The 12,227-nt window shown below is 37.4% G+C and overlaps 1 protein-coding gene, 1 pseudogene and 1 gene segment (V, D, J or C); all 3 read right to left on the bottom strand.

The window, feature by feature from the left end:
* The window catches only part of LOC306973889 (cell adhesion molecule CEACAM5), a 270,429-nt gene that overhangs the window by 65,168 nt on the left and 193,034 nt on the right, over positions 1-12,227 (bottom strand). The gene's annotated exons all lie outside the window — the stretch shown is intronic.
* On the bottom strand, positions 2,561-4,589 carry LOC306973422 (Ig kappa-b4 chain C region-like). The segment is given in 3 exons: positions 4,562-4,589; positions 4,248-4,349; positions 2,561-2,889 (listed from the first exon to the last, which is right to left on the bottom strand).
* Positions 11,332-11,997, bottom strand: LOC306973421 (regulator of G-protein signaling 7-like; annotated as a pseudogene). The gene has a single exon. The product of its transcript is annotated as a regulator of G-protein signaling 7-like (transcript).

Raw genomic sequence — 12,227 nt, 5'->3', positions numbered from 1 at the left:
ACTTAAAGATCTGATAACTTTAAATACATTAAGCTCCGACAATGACATCTGTGTTTGAACAAACTGGAAGACCCAGAGTGTGACCTAAAGAAAGCAAGACAAATCAATCAGATCGACTGAGTGAAGGAACTAAAGCACAAAGCAAGACACTGAGATTCATTGTTAAGTTGATTTTGAAGCTTTAAGCATAAATTAACTAAGTCTGGAGGCATTCTCTCTTTTTTCATCAAGATTTGTCAAATTCCTTAGAGCAAAAGAGAAAAAATGAAACACATCGGAAACATCAGTATTTTTTTAAATGAAATGTGTTTAAATGTGCAATAAATAAAAGCTTAAACTCTTGTTCTGTGTTTACAAAGTGTTTGTAGATTCCAACGATATGAAGAGATTAGATTCAAATATGAAGCGTGAATATTACGGTCCATGTAAAGTCTTAATCAAAGTGAGTGGAGGTAAATGGTGCTGATAAACGTGTGACGGAGCTGCAGGAGAATAAAAAGTGCACATTGGCCTCAGAGACGATCACTGTGCTGCGCTCAGCGTTTGGTTGAGGGTCGTAGACTTTCTGAAAGTGTCTCAGCCTCCACTCTGTCCAGAATAACTCTCCTCAGGGACGTCTCCACACTCCAGATGTTCAGACATGTCCAGCGGTTTATCCTCAGTCACGACAACTGCCACAAAAACAACATTATTAAACAGGAACGATAGAAATGATCTTTATTCATGATGAATGTGTTTCCTCAAGGTGATCATCTGTAAAGCGGATTCTTACTCAAACTATTTGTTAGATTCAACTTAAATATAAAAAATGTGACAAAATTGTGTTTTATTCATATATCACAGATGTCGACTGTTTGAATTTCTTTATTTAAACTTTTTTTATTGTTTAAAACTTACTCTGTTAATATTTAATTACTGCATTTTATTTGAAAGACATAAATACACATATGAAACAAAACAGTGATGGAGCAAAAACTGAGCCCCGAGGGACTCCATCCAAAGGATTTTAAAGTGAAGCTAAAATAGAAAGTGCTGCTGTGGCTGTAAGTGCGTCTCTGATCCTCACACAGAGGAAACTCCAGTCGGTCTGAGTGTCCAGGCTAAAAGGAAACTCCAGACGCGACTGAATCATGGGGAGAGAGCTGGTCGGCCCCTTTAGGATCCCTGAAGGTGTGAAAATGACCTCTTTCTGACTGACCACTTTCTTCTATGGTACAAAAAGAAGAGCCGTGTTTTCCCGAACAAAATCCTCTTCATCATGACAACGCACCATGTCCTGCTGTAAAGAAAACCTCTGCATCACTGGCTGCTATGGGCATAAAAGGAGAGAAACTCATGATGTGGACCCCCTCCTCCCCTGACCTCAGCCCTTTTGAGAACCTTTGGAGCCTCAAGCAGAACCTCTCTGAGGGTGGGAGGCAGTTTTCATCCAAACAGCAGCTCTGGGAGGTTATTCTAACATCCTGCAAACAAATCCAAGCAGAAACAGTCCAAAAACTCACAAGTTTAATAGAATTAATAAGAATTTTTGAAGCTGCTCAAAGAAAGTCTTATGGTAAAATATAACTCGACCTGTTCAGATGTTTTTGATTGAAATATCTTTCAGTAAGTATGACCTCCTAATGCTGCAAATTCAACAAATGACCATTTTCAGTTAATTACAAGTTTTAAAATGTATTGAAACGATGAGTTGCATAATAACTTGGAACAGTAGATTTAGAGTTTTTTACTATATTTATTTTTGAAAACCACGTTCAAATAATACGGAGCCCTGAAAGTGACATCAGACAAAAAAAGTTGAGGGGTGAAAAAAAAATAAAACTTTACACAAATTATCTCAAGGGAAAAAAACGTGAAAAGAAAGTTTTTTTTTTTTTTTACACCACAAATGATCTTGTTCCCCCGAGATATTTTTTGGGGAAAAACATATATATACATATATTATTTTTATATTTCTTACATTTTTTTTTTTTTTTATTAAAACAAAAAAAAAATCCCTGTGGAAAAAAATAATAAAATACTTGTCCCGCATATCTCAACCAAATTCTTAAAACAAAGTTAATTTTGAGAACATGAATAAAGTCTTTTGATTATTATTATTTGTTATTCATACAGACACTGTAATCTAAAATAACGATTATTTTTCATACACTTAACAGCATCTGGAATTTATATGAAGTGAGTTAATAAAAAAGACACAATTAAAGCTAAATTAGTTTTGGATTAACATTGAAACTGTAAATGTCACTGACTCCAGGATTCTGTTTGTGATTCATTCATAAAATATAAATATGAAATATATAAATAAATTCAATTATTAATGAAAAAATTAAACATATTATGAAATCATGAAACTATAGTGGTAATAAAAACACAGAGCCATTGTTGCAATTTCTGATATTTTTATTTATTAATGAGAAGATTTTCAAGACGAAACTGATTTATTTATTTTCATATAAAAGAGGAGCAGACATGAGCAGAAAGCAATGAGGAGTTTACTAAAGCAGATGTTAATGCAGAGCTCTGTATCTCAGCAGAAGTGACAGCAGGGGGCGCTGTGTCAGTCCTGGGAACACTGCAGTGCGCTCAGTGTGTGGGACACTGGACTCTGGGAGCCCTGTCTGGCCTCACAGCTCACAGCCACCGCGCCCTCCCTCCACTGCTGTGCGGTCAGCGTCAGGCCCACGCTCCAGCTGTAGTGGCCGTCCTTTAGCGGCAGCGCGGGGCTCCTCTGCTCCACAGCGCTCACACCGGCGCCGGACACCTTCCAGGACACGCTCCAGTCTGACGGGAAGCCCTTGTTGGCCAGGCACATGAGGGTGGCCTTCCCCTGGGCCAGCTCCGACCTGGAGGGGGGCAGCACTGTGAGGGCGGGGGCCACTCGACCCACTGCGGACACAGCACAAGGGCCAATCAGAGACACATATGGGTTTATGACACAGAGACACAGAGTCACCACAAAGATCCTTTTGACTCAATAAAAGCAGCACAAACAAAGAAACAAAGAATCAGGAGTTTGGACAAAGATGAAATGATGTTTCTCTCTTTTTTAATGAATGTGGTTTGAAAAACAGCTGCCACAGACTCCACTGAAGCTGAACCACTGAAAGGTGTCAGAGCTAAAGACAAACGTCCCCAGAGTTTCCCCTGAGACAGAGTCACTTCACTTTTATATTTTTAAACTGATCTGAGAGAAAACACTTTACAAATAAAAGATAAAACTAATGAAACTAATGAAAGTTTAAGTTTCTTCATTTTGGAAGAAACACAAATATTGATAGAAAACCTTTTAAAAAGTTCAGTTAAAAAAACAACAACTGTCATTTATAAAATAAAACTATTTATTAGATAATTCATCATTTTGTCAAATATTTAGTATTTTCTAGATGTATTTTGCTGTTGCAAAAGCACATTTTGTTTGTGGGGCAAATATTTATTTTCTCTTATATCTCGGTGTTTTAGTTGATGCACAAACCTCAGGAACAAGAGCCACAGACGGATTTAACTACAGACTAGTTTATTTAACCTCACTTTAAATAAGAAGTACATCATCAGAAATATGTTTGAGAACACGAAAATTAGAGGAAACATTTTTGTAATGTATGTATTTTATATAATTAGAAAACATATACTGTAAAAAGGTTGTATTGCTATTAATTTAAAATAATAATTATTAATATTTCTATATTTGCGAATACTATTTATTTGATATTTCATAATTTTTCACATATTTAGTATTTAATAGATTTTTTTGGCTGTTGCAAAAACACATTTTCCCTGTGGGACAAATATTTATTTTTCTCTCAAATCTTTGTCTTTAGTTGATGAACAAACACAGACAGATTTAGCAACAGACTATTTTATATAAACTCACTTTAAATTAAAAAGTAGATAAATAAAAATAAGCAAAAATATATTTGACGACACAATAATTACAGGAAACATTTTTATAATATTTCATATATAAACTGTGAGTAATACATTTATATTTGTATGAATATTTTTAAATCTATATTTGCGACTCCGTCTTTACCGTCTCCATTTAGTGCTGCAAATCTTCACCGAGTCAAAGATCTGTTTAACTTAAACTTCTTTGGAGACGATAGAAACGCACAGACACGGATAACGGTACGTTTACATTCTATAATTAATAAAAGACACTCAGACTTTAAAAATGAGATGAATTTGAAACAACATTAATACAGTTTAAACATATTTTTTGAAGAAACAATAAAGAAGTGACTTACAGTTGAGCTCCAGTCTGGTTCCTCCACCGAACGTCCACCACAGTGACACAAAGTCATGAAGCGCTCGTACAAAAACCTCCCAGCGCTGAACAAACCATTCAGCTGCCCAGACACAGAGCTTGTTTTAAGACATGGTTTAAATACAGATAAACTCTGTGGACATTAATATAAGAACATGTTTATTCATCACAACATTAAATCGTGTTATATTCAAGGAATTAAAATATATGAATATTTAATGGAAATAAACATTTAAAACTTTTCACCAAGACAATAATTAATGAAATGGCAACACATTTTATATTAAATCTGACTTGTTGTTTTGCCGAAGACAAACTTCATTCAGGGACTTTCATTAAAACTACTGTAACATTGAAGTCATTTTTTATAACCTAAAAATAATCCTAAACAGTGAAGGAGCAAGAGTACAGCCCTGAGGGACTCCAGGGAAACATTTTCAATTTGACCTAAAATGGAGAGAAAATGTTTTTTTCTGATCCTGATGTTACAGACCCTGCAGCTGATCAGATGTGGAGCCTCATTTCCATAGACACTTTGCATGAGTAGCTGCATGGTCCAGTGGGACTCTTTATATTTCTCAGAGGTGACTCTTTATATTCCTCAGAAGTGACTCTTTATATTCCTCAGAGGTGACTCTTTATATTCCTCAGAGGTGACTCTTTATATTCCTCAGAGGTGACTCTTTATATTCCTCAGAGGTGACTCTTTGCTCTGAAGCTCCTTCCTGAAGCTCCTCATCTCCAACATGACTTTGGTGTGTGTCCTCGTGTGGACTGTCCTCTGCTGCGTCTTCATCACAGAGTCCAGAGGACAGACAGTGACAGTGAGTCAGGCCCAGACTGTGAGCGCCACCCTGGGGGCCACCGTGAACATTCAGTGTTCTGTCAGTCAGAATGTTTACAGTGACTCAAACGGTCAACACTTGTACTGGTACCAACAGAGAGATGGAGAAACTCCTAAAGCTCTAATTTACTGGGCATCATCTCGAGTGTCAGATGTTCCCAGTCGTTTCTCAGGCAGTGGATCTGGGTCCAGCTTCACTCTGACCATCAGTGGAGTTCAGCCTGAAGATTATGCTGTTTATTACTGTCAGAGTCTCCACCACATCAACAGTCAGTGGATGTTCACACAGTGAAAAAGCCTCGTACAAAAACCTCCTCAGACTGAAGTGAAACTGAGCGGCAGCTGCTCGCACTTCACTGAGTCTGAAGCCGACGCTGCTGAAACATCACTGCAGTATTTAAGACAGACTTAAGTCCAAAAAAGCTTTAAAGAAGAGAGTAAAATAAATAAAAAATAAACACTGGCTTCTGTATTTAAACTTAATCAGTAACTGAAAGGCTCAAAGTCCAGAGTCTGAGAGACTAATGAATCTAATCTACTGAGTAAAGATGCAAGAGGAGAAGAAAACATTCTTAAGCTTGATTTCAAAGCTTTTACTTTAAATGAACATCTGGAGGACTTCTTTGTGTCGTTTGCATTTAACCCTAAGTTATTGTCAAGACTAATAATTGTGAATGAGAAAAAATAAAATACAAATGAATAATTTACTTTCTAAAAAATGTTCACATTGAAAAAAACAACAACATTATTTTCTTTAATGAAATGTGTAAAATGGACAAACTCCGAAACCTTAAACTCTCGTATATTTATATTTATTTCTCTATATTTATATTTGAGCTCGATGTGTAGAAAATTAAACCTGTCTTGTCTGTAGATACAAACAATATGAAGAGTTTAAATTAAAATATGAACCATGAATATTATGATTACTTTGGGGAGAAGAACCTTCATGTGATGAATAAATAAAGCAGTGCTAAGAAATGTGTCTGTGATAGAGCCGGGGTAATAATAAAAAGTGTCACATTATTTAATTTAGTGTCGTAGAGTTTGTGAAAGTGTCAACCTCAGCGTCTCAGTCTGTCCTAGAATAACTCTCCTTAGGGACGTCCCACGTCAACATATTCACTCATGTCCAGCAGTTTATCCTCACATCACTGAACTGAGCCATGAAAACATTATTACATTAGAAAGATAGAAACGGTCTTTAATTATAGAAAAACTTACTCTGTAAATAATAAAGTCTTTTGTGGTAAAATGTGTTTCCACAAGTTGATCATCTGTGAAGCTGATTACAACTCAAATTAGATTTACAATTCAACCTTAATACTACAAAAAATTGGAAAAAGTGCAGCGTAATATGGTGCGTCTTTTTGTCCTTTTTTGTGTGTTTTATTAGAATAATGTAGATGTTGAATGTACTTTGGATTTTTCTCAATAAAAAGTCTGTAAATATTCCATTTTTTTTATTAAAAGGTAAACGTACAATAAATAGTGATGGAGTGAAAACCGAGCCCTGAGGGACTCCATGAAAAACAGTTTTAAAGAGCAGATATTCTGTTTTTATTATTTAAAAGATAGAAAAAAAGTATTGTTCAGGTTTCAGTATCGTAAACCAAATATCATTAAAGACACATTAACTCTGCTCTCTGACCTCAGACTGAGCCACTTCAGCTTGTGAATAAATTAAAAGATGTTTTAAAATATATATATTCTAATTCATTGAAATTGAAATTACACATTTATTAATGCAGCACTTTTTTTTTTAACTTAGTCCTGTTTATAAACTGAAAACATGTGTTTGTTGAAATGAGCTTCATCTAAATATCATAAAGAACGTAATTACAAAAAAATTACAAATACTCAGAATAAATAAATTAAAACACTGTAATCAAAAATAATGATTATTTTCATAAACTTAACAGCATCTGGAATTAATTTCTTATTTTAAATTTCTGATTATTATTTATTTAAGTGACTTAATGAATACGACGAAATTAAAGAAAAAATATTTTTGGATTAACATTGAAACTGTAAATGTCACTGACTCAAGATTCTGTTTGTGATTCATTAATAAAATATAAATATGAAATATATAAATAAATTCATTTATTAATGAAAAATTATTATGTTGCACTTTCTGATATTTTTCATTAATTAATGAGAAGATTTTCAAGATGAAACTGATTTATTTATTTATTTTTATATAAAAGAGGAGCAGACATGAGCAGAAAGCAGTGAGGAGTTTATTAAAGCAGATGTTAATGCAGAGCTCTGTATCTCTGCAGCAGTGACAGCAGGGGGCGCTGTGTCACATCTTTATTCAGCAAAATATGGGGAAATTTAAATAGTGTTATATTTCATTCATGTGCCATAGAAATAAAGTTGACCTTTCAAAGAATTAAAATATAAAAACATAAAATGGAAATAAATATTTAAAAACTTTTCACCAAGAATTAATGAAACATTTAAATGGCGACATTTTCGATTACATCTGAAGAGGAACATTAACTTGTGTTAAATCTAAATGATTCTTTATGACTAAAAATAGTCCTTGAACATTAAAAAGTGAAAGAGCAAGAGCACAACCCTGAGGGACTCCAGGGAAACATTTTCAATTTGACCTAAAATGGAGACAGTGTCTTTCTGATCCTGATGTTACAGACCCTGCAGTTGTACAGATGTGGAGCCTCATTTCCATAGACATTTTGCATGAGTAGCTGCATGGTCCAGTGGGACTCTTTATATTCCTCAGAGGTGACTCTTTATATTCCTCAGAGGTGACTCTTTGCTCTGAAGCTCCTTCATGAAGCTCCTCATCTCCAACATGACTTTGGTGTGTGTCCTCGTGTGGACTGTCCTCTGCTGCGTCTTCATCACAGAGTCCAGAGGACAGACAGTGACAGTGAGTCAGGATGGAGCCGTAATGGCCGCCCTGGGGGACACCGTGAACATACAGTGTTCTGTCAATCAGAATGTGTATTATCACAGTACTTATGGACACTACTTGCACTGGTACCAACAGAGAGATGGAGAAACTCCTAAACCTCTTATACGGCATATAGCAACTCGAGTGTCAGATGTTCCCAGTCGTTTTTCAGGCAGTGGATCTGGGTTCAGCTTCACTCTGACCATCAGTGGAGTTCAGCCTGAAGATTATGCTGTTTATTACTGTCAGAGTCTCCACAGCAGTCCAACTGTGTTCACACAGTGAAAAAGCCTCGTACAAAAACCTCCTCAGACTGAAGTGAAACTGAGCGGCAGCTGCTCGCACTTCACTGAGTCTGAAGCCGACGCTGCTGAAACATCACTGCAGTATTTAAGACAGACTTAAAGATATAATTACTTTAAATACATTAAGCTATAACAACGACATCTCTGTGTAAACACCAGCCACAAACACAACATTATTTAACAGGAAAGATAGAAATTATTTTTATTGATGATGAATGTGTTTCCTCAAGGTGATCATCTGTAAAGCTGATTCTTACTCAAACTATTTGTTAGATTCAACTTAAATATAAAAAATGTGAAAAAAATGTGTTTTATTCAAATATCACAGATGTCGAATGTTCTTTGAATTTCTTTATTTTAACTTTTTTATTGTTTAAAACAAACTCTGTTCATATTTAATTCCTGCATTTTATTTGAAAGACATAAATAAACATATGAAACAAAACAGTGATGGAGCAAAAACTGAGCCCTGAGGGACTCCATCCAAAGGATTTTAAAGTGAAGCTGAAATAGAAAGTGCTGCTGTGGCTGTAAGCGCGTCTCTGATCCTCACACAGAGGAAACTCCAGTCGATCTGAGTGTCCAGGCTAAAAGGAAACTCCCGACGCGACTGAGCAGCGATCAGTGCCGGCTTTAGCTCTGCTCCTGTTCACAAACACGTGACTGACGGACTGTGGGACCGTTTACGTTCAGACACAGACGTAAAGGCGGTCACGGTCCAAGTGCTCACTGACCAAAGGCTCCGGCGGATAAAGGACTTTCAGACAAAAGCTCAATCTGGAGGTTTGGACCTAATCCTTACAAGTAATTATCAGGAAAACATTTGGAGATCGGACTGTGTGTTTGCATATGTTTCCTCAGGAGGTCAGTGGCTCCAGTATGTGTGTTTGCATATGTGTCCTCAGGAGGTCAGTGGCTCCAGTATATGTGTGTTTTAGGGCTGGGTTTAGTTCATTGACTTGAAATGATTTTTCTTTTGAATAGCCTGATATCGATTAAAAAATCCCTGAAATAAAAATAAAAAACAGTAAAAAAAAAAAACTCTGCCCTACTAATGTAAATATTCATATTTTTACTAATTTACTATTTACTTTAGTTTCTACTAGAAATAATTTGAAATTTCAATTGAAAACTAACCTCTACAATATAATTTATTTGTTCATCATCATCAGACACAGAAATTTGATTATTTTATTTTTATTTCAGAAGATTAAAATGTCAATGATTGATCTAATAATGGAAATAGACATTTGAAAAGATCAATGAATTATTAAATGAACTTCAACATATTGTTTTGTTAAACACAAACTTCATGCAGAGACTAAAACTTTTATTCAAACTACTGTTAATTGTAAGTGAGTTTTATGAAATAAAACATTAAACAGTGGAGGAGCAAGAGCACAGCCCTGAGGAACTCCATGGGAAAACCTTCAAATTAGACCTAAAATGGAGACAGTGACTTTCTCACCTTGATGTTACAGACCCTGCAGCTGCGCAGATGTGGAGCCTCATTTCCATAGACACTTTGCATGAAAAGCTGCATGGTCCAGTGGGACTCTTTATATTCCTCAGAGGTGACTCTTTATATTCCTCACAGGTGACTCTTTATATTCCTCAGAGGTGACTCTTTATATTCCTCAGAGGTGACTCTTTGCTCTGAAGCTCCTTCATGAAGCTCCTCATCTCCAACATGACTTTGGTGTGTGTCCTCGTGTGGACTGTCCTCTGCTGCGTCTTCATCACAGAGTCCAGAGGACAGACAGTGACAGTGACTCAGGCCCAGACTGTGAGCGCCGCCCTGGGGGACACCGTGGACATACAGTGTTCTGTCAGTCAGAATGTGCATTATTACAGTAATCTTGGTCACTACTTGCACTGGTACCAACAGAGAGATGGAGAAACTCCTAAACCTCTTATACGCCATGCATCAAATCGAGTGTCAGACGTTCCCAGTCGTTTTTCAGGCAGTGGATCTGGGTCCAGCTTCACTCTGACCATCAGTGGAGTTCAGCCTGAAGATTCTACTGTTTTTTACTGTCTGAGTAATCACTACATCAGTAAGAGTGTGTTCACACAGTGAAAAAGCCTCGTACAAAAACCTCCTCAGCTAAACTGAACTGAAAGTGATTTGCTTCAGTGAACTCACAGCACATGTCACAGTGTCCTAAAACATATTCAATCATAAAACTCCAGCCTGAATATATCAGTTAAAAAATTATTACAATAAATGTAAAATTCCAAATACATAAAATGATGAAATCAATGAAGTACATTCTGACATTGTTATTTGAATACTTTTAAAAACTAGACTGAAAATAAATAAGCTCACATTTATTTATTTTTTAACAGATAGAGGGGGAACTTTAATAATACAAGTAAGTAAAAGTGTTTGTAATTATTCTTTACATAAGAGACTGGAGACACATTTTTGCAGTTTTTGAAATGTGACTTTACAGGTGCAATGGAAATAATATGTGCTGATTATTGTAGTGCAAGAAAAGAGAATAATCATAATATACATGTATTGGATATTCATTCTGCACACAACACTTCCCACAGTGACAAACTATTGGTGACCTCCAACCATAACTTGTATTTAGCTGATGTTTATAATAGAATAATAATAATTATCAATAAATATGTTCTCATTATTTATTGATTTTTCTCTCTGACATCATCTGTAGGAGCTGGAAGTGAACGAGGGGCTGAAAGATCCCGGCGTTCCCATGGAAAAGCTGGAACGGCGTATGGGAAGTCCTCAGATGACATCTCTACTGCCAGTTCATCCATGTCCCTGCACGGGCCCAGCAGTGGCCAGCGGGGAAACACTGGAGAAATCTACTGTGCGGAGAGACAGGGAGGAGCGCTGCTCTCCTGGAGGACATGCAACATCCCATGGACCACAGACACACACTGGCCCGGCTCCTGTCCTGTGTGAAGACACGACTCGACTCCCCACATCCCACAGCGAGAGAGAGAGATGGCGTTGAGTTTAGTTTGATGTTACATGATTGGACAGCCTCGTAGATCCTGTTTGTGTGACCTGGAAGCAGTGACCTTCAGAACAAGTTCTTACTTTTCTTCTTCTTGGCTTGTAGTAGCTCCTGGAGGCACTGGAACGGATGAAACGGCTGTAAGAATCACTATTCATCAATTTGTAGATGTGCTCCTTCGAATGCGTACCGTCCCAGGTCTTTGACATTCTGGGTGGTCTTGTCGTAGCTCTTGGAGTCCACATTAATGGCGCTGGGCCCCCTGGGATGGGACGCCACCAGAACCTGAGATTCTCTGAGCTGAACTCAGACTCAGGGAAGACTCCAGACTCCCCACAGGATCTTTCAGGACCTCATCAATGCCAAAGGCCCATCGCTTTACCCTCTGCCCCCCCGGCTCCTTCCTTCCAGTTCCCATAATGTTGTGTCGTCTGAGATCCAGGGGTTGGACGGGTCGGGTGGCGTGAGGCACGGGTCATATTAAAGGTACTGCTCCGTGTAGACACTTTGGACATTTTCACTCGATGTCGGTCTCATTGCAATTGCCACAAGGTCACCTGTTCCTGCAGCTCCTCCTCTGTGGGCTGCTTGGCCTCGGACGCGGGGGTGTGGGTGGGACTGTGAGTGCGGATGTCGTTCTGCAGCCCGTACAAAGTTCTCATTCATGTGCATTTGACCCATCCTTTACTGGACGACCCGTGAGGAGCAGTGGGTGACAGCAGGACCTCCAGATGTGGAGCCAGGCTGATGGTCAGAAACACCTGGAGGATTCACTTATTGTACATGTTTTTAGTGGCAGGGGAAACCGGAGAAAACCTTCGCAGACACAGGGAGAACATGCAAACTCCACAGAAAAATTATTATTATTGTAAAGCTGATGTTGATTCTTCCC

Source organism: Gobius niger (genome assembly GCF_951799975.1).
Source record: "Gobius niger genome assembly, chromosome: 14".
Classification (NCBI taxonomy): Eukaryota; Metazoa; Chordata; class Actinopteri; order Gobiiformes; family Gobiidae; genus Gobius; species Gobius niger.
The sequence above is the reverse complement of the archived record's forward strand: the minus strand, read 5'-3'. Positions and strand labels throughout refer to the sequence as shown.